The sequence below is a fragment of the Lagopus muta genome, unplaced genomic scaffold, assembly GCF_023343835.1.
Source record: "Lagopus muta isolate bLagMut1 unplaced genomic scaffold, bLagMut1 primary scaffold_92, whole genome shotgun sequence".
NCBI lineage: Eukaryota > Metazoa > Chordata > Aves > Galliformes > Phasianidae > Lagopus > Lagopus muta.
The window spans coordinates 178810-199011 of NW_026040271.1; the positions used below are offsets into that span (position 1 = coordinate 178810).

At 30.3% G+C, this 20202-nt stretch overlaps 1 long non-coding RNA gene across 3 annotated transcripts in view; it reads left to right on the top strand.

Annotated features, from left to right (window-relative positions):
- Nucleotides 1-19869, top strand: part of LOC125687846 (uncharacterized) — a 95001-nt gene extending 75132 nt beyond the window's left edge. Inside the window, exon 6 of one of the 3 annotated variants that reach the window (XR_007374441.1) lies at nucleotides 19855-19869. This is a non-coding gene — a long non-coding RNA (uncharacterized LOC125687846). Of the gene's footprint in view, nucleotides 1-19444; nucleotides 19476-19608; nucleotides 19735-19854 lie in introns of those variants that run through there. The other 2 variants (XR_007374442.1, XR_007374443.1) reach the window with 2 other exon arrangements.
- The last annotated feature ends 333 nt before the right edge of the window (nucleotides 19870-20202 follow it).

The window sequence follows — 20202 nt, forward strand, 5'->3', positions numbered from 1 at the left end:
AGCGATATTTAAGGTTAAAAACAGGGATTTCTATGAAAATAAGCGATATTTTAGGGGAAAAACAGGGATTTCTATGAAAATAAGCGATATTTTAGGGGAAAAACAGGGATTTCTATGAAAATAAGCGATATTTAAGGTTAAAAACAGGGATTTCTATGAAAATAAGCGATATTTTAGGGGAAAAACAGGGATTTCTATGAAAATAAGCGATATTTAAGGTTAAAAACAGGGATTTCTATGAAAATAAGCGATATTTAAGGTTAAAAACAGGGATTTCTATGAAAATAAGCGATATTTAAGGTTAAAAACAGGGATTTCCATGAAAATAAGCGATATTTAAGGGGAAAAACAGGGATTTCTATGAAAATAAGCGATATTTTAGGGGAAAAACAGGGATTTCTATGAAAATAAGCGATATTTTAGGGGAAAAACAGGGATTTCCATGAAAATAAGCGATATTTAAGGGGAAAAACAGGGATTTCTATGAAAATAAGTGATATTTAAGGTTAAAAACAGGGATTTCCATGAAAATAAGTGATATTTAAGGTTAAAAACAGGGATTTCTATGAAAATAAGCGATATTTAAGGTTAAAAACAGGGATTTCCATGAAATAAGCGATATTTTAGGGGAAAAACAGGGATTTCTATGAAAATAAGCGATATTTAAGGTTAAAAACAGGGATTTCTATGAAAATAAGCGATATTTAAGGTTAAAAACAGGGATTTCTATGAAAATAAGCGATATTTAAGGTTAAAAACAGGGATTTCTATGAAAATAAGCGATATTTTAGGGGAAAAACAGGGATTTCCATGAAAATAAGCGATATTTAAGGGGAAAAACAGGGATTTCTATGAAAATAAGTGATATTTAAGGTTAAAAACAGGGATTTCCATGAAAATAAGTGATATTTAAGGTTAAAAACAGGGATTTCTATGAAAATAAGCGATATTTAAGGTTAAAAACAGGGATTTCCATGAAATAAGCGATATTTTAGGGGAAAAACAGGGATTTCTATGAAAATAAGCGATATTTAAGGTTAAAAACAGGGATTTCTATGAAAATAAGCGATATTTAAGGTTAAAAACAGGGATTTCTATGAAAATAAGCGATATTTAAGGGGAAAAACAGGGATTTCTATGAAAATAAGCGATATTTTAGGGGAAAAACAGGGATTTCTATGAAAATAAGCGATATTTAAGGTTAAAAACAGGGATTTCTATGAAAATAAGCGATATTTAAGGTTAAAAACAGGGATTTCTATGAAAATAAGCGATATTTAAGGTTAAAAACAGGGATTTCTATGAAAATAAGCGATATTTAAGGGGAAAAACAGGGATTTCTGTGAAAATAAGCGATATTTAAGGTTAAAAACAGGGATTTCTATGAAAATAAGCGATATTTAAGGGGAAAAACAGGGATTTCTATGAAAATAAGCGATATTTAAGGTTAAAAACAGGGATTTCTATGAAAATAAGCGATATTTAAGGTTAAAAACAGGGATTTCTATGAAAATAAGCGATATTTTAGGGGAAAAACAGGGATTTCTATGAAAATAAGCGATATTTTAGGGGAAAAACAGGGATTTCTATGAAAATAAACGATATTTTAGGTTAAAAACAGGGATTTCTATGAAAATAAGCGATATTTTAGGGGAAAAACAGGGATTTCTATGAAAATAAGCGATATTTTAGGGGAAAAACAGGGATTTCTATGAAAATAAGCGATATTTGAGGGGAAAAACAGGGATTTCTATGAAAATAAGCGATATTTTAGGGGAAAACTAGGGATTTCTATGAAAATAAGCGATATTTTAGGGGAAAAACAGGGATTTCTATGAAAATAAGCGATATTTAAGGTTAAAAACAGGGATTTCTATGAAAATAAGTGATATTTTAGGGGAAAAACAGGGATTTCCATGAAAATAAGCAATATTTAAGGGGAAAAACAGGGATTTCCATGAAAATAAGCGATATTTGAGGGGAAAAACAGGGATTTCTATGAAAATAAGCAATATTTAAGGTTAAAAACAGGGATTTCTATGAAAATAAGCGATATTTAAGGGGAAAAACAGGGATTTCTATGAAAATAAGCGATATTTTAGGGGATAAACAGGGATTTTGATGAAAATAAGCGATATTAAATGTTAAAAACAGGGATTTCTATGAAAATAAGCGATATTTAAGGGAAAAAACAGGGATTTCTATGAAAATAAGCGATATTTAAGGTTAAAAACAGGGATTTCTATGAAAATAAGCGATATTTAAGGTTAAAAACAGGGATTTCTATGAAAATAAGCGATATTTAAGGTTAAAAACAGGGATTTCTATGAAAATAAGCGATATTTAAGGTTAAAAACAGGGATTTCTATGAAAATAAGCGATATTTTAGGGGAAAAACAGGGATTTCTATGAAAATAAGCGATATTTAAGGTTAAAAACAGGGATTTCTATGAAAATAAGCGATATTTAAGGGGAAAAACAGGGATTTCTATGAAAATAAGCGATATTTTAGGGGAGAAACAGGGATTTCTATGAAAATAAGCGATATTTAAGGTTAAAAACAGGGATTTCTATGAAAATAAGCGATATTTAAGGTTAAAAACAGGGATTTCTATGAAAATAAGCGATATTTTAGGGGAAAAACAGGGATTTCTATGAAAATAAGCGATATTTTAGGGGAAAAACAGGGATTTCCATGAAAATAAGCGATATTTAAGGGGAAAAACAGGGATTTCTATGAAAATAAGCGATATTTAAGTGGAAAAACAGGGATTTCTATAAAAATAAGCAATATTTTAGGGGAAAAACAGGGATTTCTATGAAAATAAGCGATATTTAAGGTTAAAAACAGGGATTTCTATGAAAATAAGCGATATTTTAGGGGAAAAACAGGGATTTCTATGAAAATAAGCGATATTTAAGGTTAAAAACAGGGATTTCTATGAAAATAAGCGATATTTTAGGGGAAAAACATGGATTTCCATGAAAATAAGCGATATTTTAGGGGAAAAACAGGGATTTCTATGAAAATAAGCGATATTTAAGGTTAAAAACAGGGATTTCTATGAAAATAAGCGATATTTTAGAGGAAAAACGGGGATTTCTATGAAAATAAGCGATATTTTAGGGGAAAAACAGGGATTTCTATGAAAATAAGCGATATTTTAGGGGAAAAACGGGGATTTCTATGAAAATAAGCGATATTTGAGGGGAAAAACAGGGATTTCTATGAAAATAAGCGATATTTTAGGGGAAAAACAGGGATTTCTATGAAAATAAGCGATATTTTAGGGGAAAAACAGGGATTTCTATGAAAATAAGCGATATTTTAGGGGAAAAACAGGGATTTCTATGAAAATAAGCGATATTTAAGGTTAAAAACAGGGATTTCTATGAAAATAAGCGATATTTAAGGTTAAAAACAGGGATTTCTATGAAAATAAGCGATATTTAAGGGGAAAAACAGGGATTTCTGTGAAAATAAGCGATATTTAAGGTTAAAAACAGGGATTTCTATGAAAATAAGCGATATTTAAGGTTAAAAACAGGGATTTCTATGAAAATAAGCGATATTTAAGGGGAAAAACAGGGATTTCTGTGAAAATAAGCGATATTTAAGGTTAAAAACAGGGATTTCTATGAAAATAAGCGATATTTAAGGGGAAAAACAGGGATTTCTATGAAAATAAGCGATATTTAAGGTTAAAAACAGGGATTTCTATGAAAATAAGCGATATTTAAGGTTAAAAACAGGGATTTCTATGAAAATAAGCGATATTTTAGGGGAAAAACAGGGATTTCTATGAAAATAAGCGATATTTTAGGGGAAAAACAGGGATTTCTATGAAAATAAACGATATTTTAGGTTAAAAACAGGGATTTCTATGAAAATAAGCGATATTTTAGGGGAAAAACAGGGATTTCTATGAAAATAAGCGATATTTTAGGGGAAAAACAGGGATTTCTATGAAAATAAGCGATATTTGAGGGGAAAAACAGGGATTTCTATGAAAATAAGCGATATTTTAGGGGAAAACTAGGGATTTCTATGAAAATAAGCGATATTTTAGGGGAAAAACAGGGATTTCTATGAAAATAAGCGATATTTAAGGTTAAAAACAGGGATTTCTATGAAAATAAGTGATATTTTAGGGGAAAAACAGGGATTTCCATGAAAATAAGCAATATTTAAGGGGAAAAACAGGGATTTCCATGAAAATAAGCGATATTTGAGGGGAAAAACAGGGATTTCTATGAAAATAAGCAATATTTAAGGTTAAAAACAGGGATTTCTATGAAAATAAGCGATATTTAAGGGGAAAAACAGGGATTTCTATGAAAATAAGCGATATTTTAGGGGATAAACAGGGATTTTGATGAAAATAAGCGATATTAAATGTTAAAAACAGGGATTTCTATGAAAATAAGCGATATTTAAGGGAAAAAACAGGGATTTCTATGAAAATAAGCGATATTTAAGGTTAAAAACAGGGATTTCTATGAAAATAAGCGATATTTAAGGTTAAAAACAGGGATTTCTATGAAAATAAGCGATATTTAAGGTTAAAAACAGGGATTTCTATGAAAATAAGCGATATTTAAGGTTAAAAACAGGGATTTCTATGAAAATAAGCGATATTTTAGGGGAAAAACAGGGATTTCTATGAAAATAAGCGATATTTAAGGTTAAAAACAGGGATTTCTATGAAAATAAGCGATATTTAAGGGGAAAAACAGGGATTTCTATGAAAATAAGCGATATTTTAGGGGAGAAACAGGGATTTCTATGAAAATAAGCGATATTTAAGGTTAAAAACAGGGATTTCTATGAAAATAAGCGATATTTAAGGTTAAAAACAGGGATTTCTATGAAAATAAGCGATATTTTAGGGGAAAAACAGGGATTTCTATGAAAATAAGCGATATTTTAGGGGAAAAACAGGGATTTCCATGAAAATAAGCGATATTTAAGGGGAAAAACAGGGATTTCTATGAAAATAAGCGATATTTAAGTGGAAAAACAGGGATTTCTATAAAAATAAGCAATATTTTAGGGGAAAAACAGGGATTTCTATGAAAATAAGCGATATTTAAGGTTAAAAACAGGGATTTCTATGAAAATAAGCGATATTTTAGGGGAAAAACAGGGATTTCTATGAAAATAAGCGATATTTAAGGTTAAAAACAGGGATTTCTATGAAAATAAGCGATATTTTAGGGGAAAAACATGGATTTCCATGAAAATAAGCGATATTTTAGGGGAAAAACAGGGATTTCTATGAAAATAAGCGATATTTAAGGTTAAAAACAGGGATTTCTATGAAAATAGGAGATATTTAAGGTGAAAAACAGGGATTTCGATGAAAATAAGCGATATTTTAGGGGAAAAACAGGGAATTCCATGAAAATAAGCGATATTTTAGGGGAAAAACAGGGATTTCTATGAAAATAAGCGATATTTTAGGGGAAAAACAGGGATTTCTATGAAAATAAGCGATATTTATGGTTAAAAACAGGGAATTCCATGAAAATAAGCGATATTTTAGGGGAAAAACAGGGATTTCCATGAAAATAAGCGATATTTAAGGTTAAAAACAGGGATTTCCATGAAAATAAGCGATATTTTAGGGGAAAAACAGGGATTTCTATGAAAATAAGCGATATTTATGGTTAAAAACAGGGATTTCCATGAAAATACGCGATATTTTAGGGGAAAAACAGGGATTTCTATGAAAATAAGCGATATTTTAGGGGAAAAACAGGGATTTCGATGAAAATAAGCGACATTTAAGGGGAAAAACAGGGATTTCTATGAAAATAAGCGATATTTTAGGGGAAAAACAGGGATTTCTATGAAAATAAGCGATATTTTAGGGGAAAAACAGGGATTTCTATGAAAATAAGCGATATTTAAGGTTAAAAACAGGGATTTCTATGAAAATAAGCGATATTTTAGGGGAAAAACGGGGATTTCTATGAAAATAAGCGATATTTAAGGTTAAAAACAGGGATTTCTATGAAAATAAGCGATATTTTAAGGGAAAACAGGGATTTCTATGAAAATAAGCGATATTTTAGGGGAAAAACAGGGATTTCTATGAAAATAAGCGATATTTTAGGGGAAAAACAGGGATTTCTATGAAAATAAGCGATATTTAAGGTGAAAAACAGGGATTTCTATGAAAATAAGCGATATTTAAGGGGAAAAACAGGGATTTCTATGAAAATAAGCGATATTTCAGGGGAAAAACAGGGATTTCTATGAAAATAAGCGATATTTAAGGTTAAAAACAGGGATTTCTATGAAAATAAGCGATATTTAAGGGGAAAAACAGGGATTTCTATGAAAATAAGCGATATTTCAGGTTAAAAACAGGGATTTCTATGAAAATAAGCGATATTTAAGGTTAAAAACAGGGATTTCTATGAAAATAAGCGATATTTAAGGGGAAAACCAGGGATTTCTATGAAAATAAGCGACATTTAAGGTTAAAAACAGGGATTTCTATGGAAATAAGCGATATTTAAGGTTAAAAACAGGGATTTCTATGAAAATAAGCGATATTTAAGGTTAAAAACAGGGATTTCTATGAAAATAAGCGATATTTAAGGTTAAAAACAGGGATTTCTATGAAAATAAGAGATATTTAAGGGGAAAAACAGGGATTTCTATGAAAATAAGCGATATTTAAGGTTAAAAACAGGGATTTCTATGAAAATAAGCGATATTTAAGGGGAAAAACAGGGATTTCTATGAAAATAAGCGATATTTTAGGGGAAAAACGGGGATTTCTATGAAAATAAGCGATATTTAAGGTTAAAAACAGGGATTTCTATGAAAATAAGCGATATTTTAGGGGAAAAACAGGGATTTCCAAAAAAATAAGCGATATTTAAGGTTAAAAACGGGGATTTCTATAAAAATAAGCGATATTTTAGGGGAAAAACAGGGATTTCTATGAAAATAAGCGATATTTTAGGGGAAAAACAGGGATTTCTATGAAAATATGCGATATTTTAGGGGAAAAACAGGGATTTCTATGAAAATAAGCGATATTTAAGGTTAAAAACAGGGATTTCTATGAAAATAAGCGATATTTTAGGTTAAAAACAGGGATTTCTATGAAAATAAGCGATATTTAAGGTGAAAAACAGGGATTTCTATGAAAATAAGCGATATTTAAGGTTAAAAACAGGGATTTCTATGAAAATAAGCGATATTTAAGGTTAAAAACAGGGATTTCTATGAAAATAAGCGATATTTAAGGTTAAAAACAGGGATTTCTATGAAAATAAGCGATATTTTAGGTTAAAAGCAGGGATTTCTATGAAAATAAGCGATATTTAAGGGGAAAAACAGGGATTTCTATGAAAATAAGCGATATTTAAGGGGAAAAACAGGGATTTCTATGAAAATAAGCGATATTTTAGGGGAAAAACAGGGATTTCACTGAAAATATGCTATATTTTAGGGGAAAAACAGGGATTTCTATGAAAATAAGCGATATTTTAGGGGAAAAACAGGGATTTCTATGAAAATAAGCGACATTTTAGGGGAAAAACAGGGATTTCTATGAAAATAAGCGATATTTAAGGTTAAAAACAGGGATTTCTATGAAAATAAGCGATATTTAAGGTTAAAAACAGGGATTTCTATGAAAATAAGCGATATTTAAGGGGAAAAACAGGGATTTCTATGAAAATAAGCGATATTTAAGGTGAAAAACAGGGATTTCTATGAAAATAAGCGATATTTAAGGGGAAAAACAGGGATTTCTATGAAAATAAGCGATATTTCAGGGGAAAAACAGGGATTTCTATGAAAATAAGCGATATTTAAGGTTAAAAACAGGGATTTCTATGAAAATATGCGATATTTTAGGGGAAAAACAGGGATTTCTATGAAAATAAGCGATATTTAAGGGGAAAAACAGGGATTTCTATGAAAATAAGCGATATTTAAGGTTAAAAACAGGGATTTCTATGAAAATAAGCGATATTTTAGGGGAAAACCAGGGATTTCTATGAAAATAAGCGACATTTAAGGTTAAAAACAGGGATTTCTATGGAAATAAGCGATATTTAAGGTTAAAAACAGGGATTTCTATGAAAATAAGCGATATTTAAGGTTAAAAACAGGGATTTCTATGAAAATAAGCGATATTTAAGGTTAAAAACAGGGATTTCTATGAAAATAAGAGATATTTAAGGGGAAAAACAGGGATTTCTATGAAAATAAGCGATATTTAAGGTTAAAAACAGGGATTTCTATGAAAATAAGCGATATTTTAGGGGAAAAACAGGGATTTCTATGAAAATAAGCGATATTTAAGGGGAAAAACAGGGATTTCACTGAAAATATGCGATATTTTAGGGGAAAAACAGGGATTTCTATGAAAATAAGCGATATTTAAGGTTAAAAACAGGGATTTCTATGAAAATAAGCGATATTTAAGGGGAAAAACAGGGATTTCTATGAAAATAAGCGACATTTAAGGGGAAAAACAGGGATTTCTAAGAAAATAAGCGATATTTAAGGTTAAAAACTGGGATTTCTATGAAAATAAGCGATATTTAAGGTTAAAAACAGGGATTTCTATGAAAATAAGCGATATTTTAGAGGAAAAACGGGGATTTCTATGAAAATAAGCGATATTTTAGGGGAAAAACAGGGATTTCTATGAAAATAAGCGATATTTTAGGGGAAAAACGGGGATTTCTATGAAAATAAGCGATATTTTAGGGGAAAAACAGGGATTTCTATGAAAATAAGCGATATTTTAGGGGAAAAACAGGGATTTCTATGAAAATAAGCGATATTTAAGGTTAAAAACAGGGATTTCTATGAAAATAAGCGATATTTAAGGTTAAAAACAGGGATTTCTATGAAAATAAGCGATATTTTAGGGGAAAAACAGGGATTTCTATGAAAATAAGCGATATTTAAGGGGAAAAACAGGGATTTCTATGAAAATAAGCAATATTTTAGGGGAAAAACAGGGATTTCTATGAAAATAAGCGATATTTAAGGTTAAAAACAGGGATTTCTATGAAAATAAGCGATATTTTAGGGGAAAAACAGGGATTTCTATGAAAATAAGCGATATTTAAGGGGAAAAACAGGGATTTCTATGAAAATAAGCGATATTTTAGGGGAAAAATGGGGATTTCTATGAAAATAAGCGACATTTAAGGGGAAAAACAGGGATTTCCATGAAAATAAGCGATATTTTAGGGGAAAAACAGGGATTTCCATGAAAATAAGCGATATTTAAGGGGAAAAACAGGGATTTCTATGAAAATAAGCGACATTTAAGGGGAAAAACAGGGATTTCTATGAAAATAAGCGATATTTAAGGTTAAAAACTGGGATTTCTATGAAAATAAGCGATATTTAAGGTTAAAAACAGGGATTTCTATGAAAATAAGCGATATTTTAGAGGAAAAACGGGGATTTCTATGAAAATAAGCGATATTTTAGGGGAAAAACAGGGATTTCTATGAAAATAAGCGATATTTTAGGGGAAAAACAGGGATTTCTATGAAAATAAGCGATATTTTAGGGGAAAAACAGGGATTTCTATGAAAATAAGCGATATTTTAGGGGAAAAACAGGGATTTCCATGAAAATAAGCGATATTTAAGGGGAAAAACAGGGATTTCTATGAAAATATGCGATATTTAAGGTTAAAAACAGGGATTTCTATGAAAATAAGCGATATTTTCGGGTTAAAAACAGGGATTTCTATGAAAATAAGCGATATTTTAGGGGAAAAACAGGGATTTCGATGAAAATAAGCGATATTTAAGGTTAAAAACAGGGATTTCCGTGAAAATAAGCGATATTTTAGGGGAAAAACAGGGATTTCTATGAAAATAAGCGATATTTAAGGTTAAAAACAGGGATTTCTATGAAAATAAGCGATATTTTGGGGAAAAACAGGGATTTCTATGAAAATAAGCAATATTTGAGGGGAAAAACAGGGATTTCTATGAAAATAAGCGATATTTAAGGTTAAAAACAGGGATTTCTATGAAAATAAGCGATATTTAAGGTTAAAAACAGGGATTTCTATGAAAATAAGCGATATTTTAGGGGAAAAACAGGGATTTCTATGAAAATAAGCGATATTTAAGGTTAGAAACAGGGATTTCTATGAAAATAAGCGATATTTAAGGGGAAAAACAGGGATTTCTATGAAAATAAGCGATATTTAAGGGGAAAAACAGGGATTTCTATGAAAATAAGCGATATTTAAGGTTAAAAACAGGGATTTCTATGAAAATAAGCGATATTTAAGGTTAAAAACAGGGATTTCTATGAAAATAAGCGATATTTAAGGTTAAAAACGGGATTTCTATGAAAATAAGCAATATTTAAGGTTAAAAGCAGGGATTTCGATGAAAATAAGCGATATTTAAGGGGAAAAACAGGGATTTCTATGAAAATAAGTGATATTTTAGGGGAAAAACAGGGATTTCTATGAAAATAAGCGATATTTAAGGGGAAAAACAGGGATTTCTATGAAAATAAGCGATATTTTAGGGGAAAAACAGGGATTTCTATGAAAATAAGCGATATTTTAGGGGAAAAACAGGGATTTCCATGAAAATAAGCGATATTTAAGGGGAAAAACAGGGATTTCTATGAAAATAAGCGATATTTTAGGGGAAAAACAGGGATTTCTATGAAAATAAGCGATATTTTAGGGGAAAAACAGGGATTTCTATGAAAATAAGCGATATTTTAGGGGAAAAACAGGGATTTCTATGAAAATAAGCGATATTTTAGGGGAAAACCAGGGATTTCTATGAAAGTAAGTGATATTTAAGGGGAAAAACAGGGATTTCTATGAAAATAAGCGATATTTAAGGTTAAAAACAGGGATTTCCATGAAAATAAGCGATATTTTAGGGGAAAAACAGGGATTTCTATGAAAATAAGCGATATTTAAGGTTAAAAACAGGGATTTCTATGAAAATAAGTGATATTTTAGGGGAAAAACAGGGATTTCTATGAAAATAAGCGATATTTGAGGTTAAAAACAGGGATTTCTATGAAAATAAGCAATATTTAAGGTTAAAAGCAGGGATTTCGATGAAAATAAGCGATATTTAAGGGGAAAAACAGGGATTTCTATGAAAATAAGCGATATTTAAGGTTAAAAACAGGGATTTCTATGAAAATAAGCAATATTTAAGGTTAAAAGCAGGGATTTCTATGAAAATAAGCGATATTTAAGGGGAAAAACAGGGATTTCTATGAAAATAAGCGATATTTAAGGTTAAAAACAGGGATTTCTATGAAAATAAGCGATATTTAAGGTTAAAAACAGGGATTTCTATGAAAATAAGCGATATTTTAGGGGAAAAAACAGGGATTTCTATGAAAATAAGCAATATTTAAGGGGAAAAACAGGGATTTCTATGGAAATAAGCGATATTTTAGGGGAAAAACAGGGATTTCTATGAAAATAAGCGATATTTTAGGGGAAAAACAGGGATTTCTATGAAAATAAGCGATATTTAAGGTTAAAAACAGGGATTTCTATGAAAATAAGCGATATTTTAGGGGAAAAACAGGGATTTCTATGAAAATAAGCGATATTTAAGGGGAAAAACAGGGATTTCTATGAAAATAAGCGATATTTTAGGGGAAAAACAGGGATTTCTATGAAAATAAGCGACATTTAAGGGGAAAAACAGGGATTTCCATGAAAATAAGCGATATTTTAGGGGAAAAACAGGGATTTCCATGAAAATAAGCGATATTTAAGGTTAAAATCAGGGATTTCTATGAAAATAAGCGACATTTAAGGGGAAAAACAGGGATTTCTATGAAAATAAGCGATATTTTAGGGGAAAAACTGGGATTTCTATGAAAATAAGCGATATTTAAGGTTAAAAACAGGGATTTCTATGAAAATAAGCGATATTTTAGAGGAAAAACGGGGATTTCTATGAAAATAAGCGATATTTTAGGGGAAAAACAGGGATTTCTATGAAAATAAGCGATATTTTAGGGGAAAAACGGGGATTTCTATGAAAATAAGCGATATTTGAGGGGAAAAACAGGGATTTCTATGAAAATAAGCGATATTTTAGGGGAAAAACAGGGATTTCTATGAAAATAAGCGATATTTTAGGGGAAAAACAGGGATTTCTATGAAAATAAGCGATATTTTAGGGGAAAAACAGGGATTTCTATGAAAATAAGCGATATTTAAGGTTAAAAACAGGGATTTCTATGAAAATAAGCGATATTTTAGGGGAAAAACAGGGATTTCTATGAAAATATGCGATATTTTAGGGGAAAAACAGGGATTTCTATGAAAATAAGCGATATTTTCGGGTTAAAAACAGGGATTTCTATGAAAATAAGCGATATTTTAGGGGAAAAACAGGGATTTCGATGAAAATAAGCGATATTTAAGGTTAAAAACAGGGATTTCCGTGAAAATAAGCGATATTTTAGGGGAAAAACAGGGATTTCTATGAAAATAAGCGATATTTAAGGTTAAAAACAGGGATTTCTATGAAAATAAGCGATATTTTGGGGAAAAACAGGGATTTCTATGAAAATAAGCAATATTTGAGGGGAAAAACAGGGATTTCTATGAAAATAAGCGATATTTAAGGTTAAAAACAGGGATTTCTATGAAAATAAGCGATATTTAAGGTTAAAAACAGGGATTTCTATGAAAATAAGCGATATTTAAGGTTAAAAACAGGGATTTCTATGAAAATAAGCGATATTTTAGGGGAAAAACAGGGATTTCTATGAAAATAAGCGATATTTAAGGTTAGAAACAGGGATTTCTATGAAAATAAGCGATATTTAAGGGGAAAAACAGGGATTTCTATGAAAATAAGCGATATTTAAGGTTAAAAACAGGGATTTCTATGAAAATAAGCGATATTTTAGGGGAAAACCAGGGATTTCTATGAAAGTAAGTGATATTTAAGGGGAAAAACAGGGATTTCTATGAAAATAAGCGATATTTAAGGTTAAAAACAGGGATTTCCATGAAAATAAGCGATATTTTAGGGGAAAAACAGGGATTTCTATGAAAATAAGCGATATTTAAGGTTAAAAACAGGGATTTCTATGAAAATAAGTGATATTTTAGGGGAAAAACAGGGATTTCTATGAAAATAAGCGATATTTGAGGTTAAAAACAGGGATTTCTATGAAAATAAGCAATATTTAAGGTTAAAAGCAGGGATTTCGATGAAAATAAGCGATATTTAAGGGGAAAAACAGGGATTTCTATGAAAATAAGCGATATTTAAGGTTAAAAACAGGGATTTCTATGAAAATAAGCAATATTTAAGGTTAAAAGCAGGGATTTCGATGAAAATAAGCGATATTTAAGGGGAAAAACAGGGATTTCTATGAAAATAAGCGATATTTAAGGTTAAAAACAGGGATTTCTATGAAAATAAGCGATATTTAAGGTTAAAAACAGGGATTTCTATGAAAATAAGCGATATTTTAGGGGAAAAACAGGGATTTCTATGAAAATAAGCAATATTTAAGGGGAAAAACAGGGATTTCTATGGAAATAAGCGATATTTTAGGGGAAAAACAGGGATTTCTATGAAAATAAGCGATATTTTAGGGGAAAAACAGGGATTTCTATGAAAATAAGCGATATTTAAGGTTAAAAACAGGGATTTCTATGAAAATAAGCGATATTTTAGGGGAAAAACAGGGATTTCTATGAAAATAAGCGATATTTAAGGGGAAAAACAGGGATTTCTATGAAAATAAGCGATATTTTAGGGGAAAAACAGGGATTTCTATGAAAATAAGCGACATTTAAGGGGAAAAACAGGGATTTCCATGAAAATAAGCGATATTTTAGGGGAAAAACAGGGATTTCCATGAAAATAAGCGATATTTAAGGTTAAAATCAGGGATTTCTATGAAAATAAGCGACATTTAAGGGGAAAAACAGGGATTTCTATGAAAATAAGCGATATTTAAGGTTAAAAACTGGGATTTCTATGAAAATAAGCGATATTTAAGGTTAAAAACAGGGATTTCTATGAAAATAAGCGATATTTTAGAGGAAAAACGGGGATTTCTATGAAAATAAGCGATATTTTAGGGGAAAAACAGGGATTTCTATGAAAATAAGCGATATTTTAGGGGAAAAACGGGGATTTCTATGAAAATAAGCGATATTTGAGGGGAAAAACAGGGATTTCTATGAAAATAAGCGATATTTTAGGGGAAAAACAGGGATTTCTATGAAAATAAGCGATATTTTAGGGGAAAAACAGGGATTTCTATGAAAATAAGCGATATTTTAGGGGAAAAACAGGGATTTCTATGAAAATAAGCGATATTTAAGGTTAAAAACAGGGATTTCTATGAAAATAAGCGATATTTTAGGGGAAAAACAGGGATTTCTATGAAAATATGCGATATTTTAGGGGAAAAAGAGGGATTTCTATGAAAATAAGCGATATTTTAGGGGAAAAACAGGGATTTCTATGAAAATATGCGATATTTTAGGGGAAAAACAGGGATTTCTATGAAAATAAGCGATATTTTCGGGTTAAAAACAGGGATTTCTATGAAAATAAGCGATATTTTAGGGGAAAAACAGGGATTTCGATGAAAATAAGCGATATTTAAGGTTAAAAACAGGGATTTCCGTGAAAATAAGCGATATTTTAGGGGAAAAACAGGGATTTCTATGAAAATAAGCGATATTTAAGGTTAAAAACAGGGATTTCTATGAAAATAAGCGATATTTTGGGGAAAAACAGGGATTTCTATGAAAATAAGCAATATTTGAGGGGAAAAACAGGGATTTCTATGAAAATAAGCGATATTTAAGGTTAAAAACAGGGATTTCTATGAAAATAAGCGATATTTAAGGTTAAAAACAGGGATTTCTATGAAAATAAGCGATATTTAAGGTTAAAAACAGGGATTTCTATGAAAATAAGCGATATTTTAGGGGAAAAACAGGGATTTCTATGAAAATAAGCGATATTTAAGGTTAGAAACAGGGATTTCTATGAAAATAAGCGATATTTAAGGGGAAAAACAGGGATTTCTATGAAAATAAGCGATATTTTAGGGGAAAAACGGGGATTTCTATGAAAATAAGCGATATTTAAGGTTAAAAACAGGGATTTCTATGAAAATAAGCGATATTTTAGGGGAAAAACAGGGATTTCTATGAAAATAAGCGATATTTAAGGGGAAAAACAGGGATTTCGATGAAAATAAGCGATATTTTAGGGGAAAAACAGGGATTTCTATGAAAATAAGCGACATTTAAGGGGAAAAACAGGGATTTCCATGAAAATAAGCGATATTTTAGGGGAAAAACAGGGATTTCCATGAAAATAAGCGATATTTAAGGTTAAAATCAGGGATTTCTATGAAAATAAGCGACATTTAAGGGGAAAAACAGGGATTTCTATGAAAATAAGCGATATTTAAGGTTAAAAACAGGGATTTCTATGAAAATAAGCGATATTTTAGAGGAAAAACGGGGATTTCTATGAAAATAAGCGATATTTTAGGGGAAAAACAGGGATTTCTATGAAAATAAGCGATATTTTAGGGGAAAAACGGGGATTTCTATGAAAATAAGCGATATTTGAGGGGAAAAACAGGGATTTCTATGAAAATAAGCGATATTTTAGGGGAAAAACAGGGATTTCTATGAAAATAAGCGACATTTAAGGGGAAAAACAGGGATTTCTATGAAAATAAGCGATATTTAAGGTTAAAAACTGGGATTTCTATGAAAATAAGCGATATTTAAGGTTAAAAACAGGGATTTCTATGAAAATAAGCGATATTTTAGAGGAAAAACGGGGATTTCTATGAAAATAAGCGATATTTGAGGGGAAAAACAGGGATTTCTATGAAAATAAGCGATATTTTAGGGGAAAAACAGGGATTTCTATGAAAATAAGCGATATTTTAGGGGAAAAACAGGGATTTCTATGAAAATAAGCGATATTTTAGGGGAAAAACAGGGATTTCTATGAAAATAAGCGATATTTAAGGTTAAAAACAGGGATTTCTATGAAAATAAGCGATATTTTAGGGGAAAAACAGGGATTTCTATGAAAATATGCGATATTTTAGGGGAAAAACAGGGATTTCTATGAAAATAAGCGATATTTTAGGGGAAAAACAGGGATTTCTATGAAAATATGCGATATTTTAGGGGAAAAACAGGGATTTCTATGAAAATAAGCGATATTTAAGGTTAAAAACAGGGATTTCTATGAAAATAAGCGATATTTTAGGGGAAAAACAGGGATTTCTATGAAAATAAGCGATATTTAAGGTTAGAAACAGGGATTTCTATGAAAATAAGCGATATTTAAGGGGAAAAACAGGGATTTCTATGAAAATAAGCGATATTTAAGGTTAAAAACAGGGATTTCTATGAAAATAAGCGATATTTTAGGGGAAAACCAGGGATTTCTATGAAAGTAAGTGATATTTAAGGGGAAAAACAGGGATTTCTATGAAAATAAGCGATATTTAAGGTTAAAAACAGGGATTTCCATGAAAATAAGCGATATTTTAGGGGAAAAACAGGGATTTCTATGAAAATAAGCGATATTTAAGGTTAAAAACAGGGATTTCTATGAAAATAAGTGATATTTTAGGGGAAAAACAGGGATTTCTATGAAAATAAGCGATATTTGAGGTTAAAAACAGGGATTTCTATGAAAATAAGCAATATTTAAGGTTAAAAGCAGGGATTTCGATGAAAATAAGCGATATTTAAGGGGAAAAACAGGGATTTCTATGAAAATAAGCGATATTTAAGGTTAAAAACAGGGATTTCTATGAAAATAAGCAATATTTAAGGTTAAAAGCAGGGATTTCGATGAAAATAAGCGATATTTAAGGGGAAAAACAGGGATTTCTATGAAAATAAGCGATATTTAAGGTTAAAAACAGGGATTTCTATGAAAATAAGCGATATTTAAGGTTAAAAACAGGGATTTCTATGAAAATAAGCGATATTTTAGGGGAAAAACAGGGATTTCTATGAAAATAAGCAATATTTAAGGGGAAAAACAGGGATTTCTATGGAAATAAGCGATATTTTAGGGGAAAAACAGGGATTTCTATGAAAATAAGCGATATTTTAGGGGAAAAACAGGGATTTCTATGAAAATAAGCGATATTTAAGGTTAAAAACAGGGATTTCTATGAAAATAAGCGATATTTTAGGGGAAAAACAGGGATTTCTATGAAAATAAGCGATATTTAAGGGGAAAAACAGGGATTTCTATGAAAATAAGCGATATTTTAGGGGAAAAACAGGGATTTCTATGAAAATAAGCGACATTTAAGGGGAAAAACAGGGATTTCCATGAAAATAAGCGATATTTTAGGGGAAAAACAGGGATTTCCATGAAAATAAGCGATATTTAAGGTTAAAATCAGGGATTTCTATGAAAATAAGCGACATTTAAGGGGAAAAACAGGGATTTCTATGAAAATAAGCGATATTTAAGGTTAAAAACTGGGATTTCTATGAAAATAAGCGATATTTAAGGTTAAAAACAGGGATTTCTATGAAAATAAGCGATATTTTAGAGGAAAAACGGGGATTTCTATGAAAATAAGCGATATTTTAGGGGAAAAACAGGGATTTCTATGAAAATAAGCGATATTTTAGGGGAAAAACGGGGATTTCTATGAAAATAAGCGATATTTGAGGGGAAAAACAGGGATTTCTATGAAAATAAGCGATATTTTAGGGGAAAAACAGGGATTTCTATGAAAATAAGCGATATTTTAGGGGAAAAACAGGGATTTCTATGAAAATAAGCGATATTTTAGGGGAAAAACAGGGATTTCTATGAAAATAAGCGATATTTAAGGTTAAAAACAGGGATTTCTATGAAAATAAGCGATATTTTAGGGGAAAAACAGGGATTTCTATGAAAATATGCGATATTTTAGGGGAAAAACAGGGATTTCTATGAAAATAAGCGATATTTTAGGGGAAAAACAGGGATTTCTATGAAAATATGCGATATTTTAGGGGAAAAACAGGGATTTCTATGAAAATAAGCGATATTTTAGGTTAAAAACAGGGATTTCTATGAAAATAAGCGATATTTTAGGGGAAAAACAGGGATTTCGATGAAAATAAGCGATATTTAAGGTTAAAAACAGGGATTTCCGTGAAAATAAGCGATATTTTAGGGGAAAAACAGGGATTTCTATGAAAATAAGCGATATTTAAGGTTAAAAACAGGGATTTCTATGAAAATAAGCGATATTTTGGGGAAAAACAGGGATTTCTATGAAAATAAGCAATATTTGAGGGGAAAAACAGGGATTTCTATGAAAATAAGCGATATTTAAGGTTAAAAACAGGGATTTCTATGAAAATAAGCGATATTTAAGGTTAAAAACAGGGATTTCTATGAAAATAAGCGATATTTAAGGTTAAAAACAGGGATTTCTATGAAAATAAGCGATATTTTAGGGGAAAAACAGGGATTTCTATGAAAATAAGCGATATTTAAGGTTAGAAACAGGGATTTCTATGAAAATAAGCGATATTTAAGGGGAAAAACAGGGATTTCTATGAAAATAAGCGATATTTAAGGTTAAAAACAGGGATTTCTATGAAAATAAGCGATATTTAAGGTTAAAAACAGGGATTTCTATGAAAATAAGCGATATTTAAGGTTAAAAACAGGGATTTCTATGAAAATAAGCGATATTTAAGGGGAAAAACAGGGATTTCTATGAAAATAAGCGATATTTAAGGGGAAAAACAGGGATTTCTATGAAAATAAGCGATATTTAAGGTTAAAAACAGGGATTTCTATGAAAATAAGCGATATTTAAGGGGAAAAACAGGGATTTCTATGAAAATAAGCGATATTTAAGGGGAAAAACAGGGATTTCTATGAAAATAAGCGATATTTAAGGTTAAAAACAGGGATTTCTATGAAAATAAGCGATATTTAAGGTTAAAAAATGGGATTTCTATGAAAATAAGCGATATTTTAGGGGAAAAACAGGGATTTCTATGAAAATAAGCGATATTTAAGGTTAAAAACAGGGATTTCTATGAAAATAAGCAATATTTAAGGTTAAAAACAGGGATTTCCATGAAAATAAGCGATATTTAAGGTTAAAAACAGGGATTTCTATGAAAATAAGCGATATTTTAGGGGAAAAACAGGGATTTCTATGAAAATAAGCGATATTTTAGGGGAAAAACAGGGATTTCGATGAAAATAAGCGATATTTTAGGGGAAAAACAGGGATTTCTATGAAAATAAGCGATATTTAAGGTTAAAAACAGGGATTTCTATGAAAATAAGCGATATTTAAGGGGAAGAACAGGGATTTCTATGAAAATAAGCGATATTTTTGGGTTAAAAACAGGGATTTCCATGAAAATAAGCGATATTTAAGGTTGAAAACAGGGATTTCTATGAAAATAAGCGATATTTTAGGGGAAAACCAGGGATTTCTATGAAAGTAAGTGATATTTAAAGGGAAAAACAGGGATTTCTATGAAAATAAGCGATATTTAAGGTTAAAAACAGGGATTTCCATGAAAATAAGCGATATTTAAGGTTGAAAACAGGGATTTCTATGAAAATAAGCGATATTTAAGGGGAAAACCAGGGATTTCTATGAAAATAAGCGATATTTAAGGTTAAAAACAGGGATTTCTATGAAAATAAGTGATATTTTAGGGGAAAAACAGGGATTTCTATGAAAATAAGCGATATTTGAGGTTAAAAACAGGGATTTCTATGAAAATAAGCGATATTTTAGGGGAAAAACAGGGATTTCTATGAAAATAAGCGATATTTAAGGTTAAAAGCAGGGATTTCGATGAAAATAAGCGATATTTAAGGGGAAAAACAGGGATTTCTATGAAAATAAGCGATATTTAAGGTTAAAAACAGGGATTTCTATGAAAATAAGCGATATTTAAGGTTAAAAACAGGGATTTCTATGAAAATAAGCGACATTTAAGGGGAAAAACAGGGATTTCCATGAAAATAAGCGATATTTAAGGGGAAAAACAGGGATTTCTATGAAAATAAGCGATATTTTAGGGGAAAAACAGGGATTTCTATGGAAATAAGCGATATTTTAGGGGAAAAACAGGGATTTCTATGAAAATAAGCGATATTTAAGGGGAAAAACAGGGATTTCTA